Raw genomic sequence first — 711 nt, 5'->3', positions numbered from 1 at the left:
AAAGAAAAAGAAATAGCAGCAAGACAGACTTAAAGACAGAGGAAAAAGTAGTAGGACCAGCAAGTAGCAGGCACCCTCAAACCACCAACAGTAGAAGACATCTTTCCAGAGCAATTCAGAAGCGGTACATCTCAAAGCGCAGAGTCGGACAGAAGCTCAACAACATGACTATACGAACTACCACAGACAGCTCATGGTTTACCCCTTCTTCCCCTCTGTGACGGCTCCAACACAGTATGTCAAACATTGTGAGCCAAGAAGCAATCCTCACATACAATGTACATCCTCAAATGCATTATATATAATGTGACGTTTTTAAAACTGTTCAATTCAATTCCACTCAACTTACAGAGTGTTCTGAAAGAAACCCAAGTAGACGTACAGAGACAGTCGTTGCTCTAGAATGTTTTTGCAACACATCGGTTACTCAAGCAACTAACCCAGAAGACAGGTCAAGGTCACTAGGCATGCACATGCAAAAAAGAGCCTGGTTGTCACAGATCATCAAATTATTTCAATCCTCCCCTCCTCCCCCCTAGTCATTGAACAGATTTAACACACTTTTCAACACTGAAAAGCTTATTTGAGAGGTGTCTGTCTCCGATAGGACACAGCCAGAATGAGCGGAAAAGAGAAGCCTTAAAAATTCAAATATGTGCTGCGTAGTCCAGCATGATACCAACTGAGCTAACAGTGTTTCCTATACCCCCC

The sequence above is a fragment of the Aplysia californica genome, unplaced genomic scaffold (assembly GCF_000002075.1).
Source record: "Aplysia californica isolate F4 #8 unplaced genomic scaffold, AplCal3.0 scaffold00793, whole genome shotgun sequence".
In the NCBI taxonomy this organism is placed as follows: domain Eukaryota; kingdom Metazoa; phylum Mollusca; class Gastropoda; order Aplysiida; family Aplysiidae; genus Aplysia; species Aplysia californica.
Note: the sequence above shows the minus strand (reverse complement) of the source record.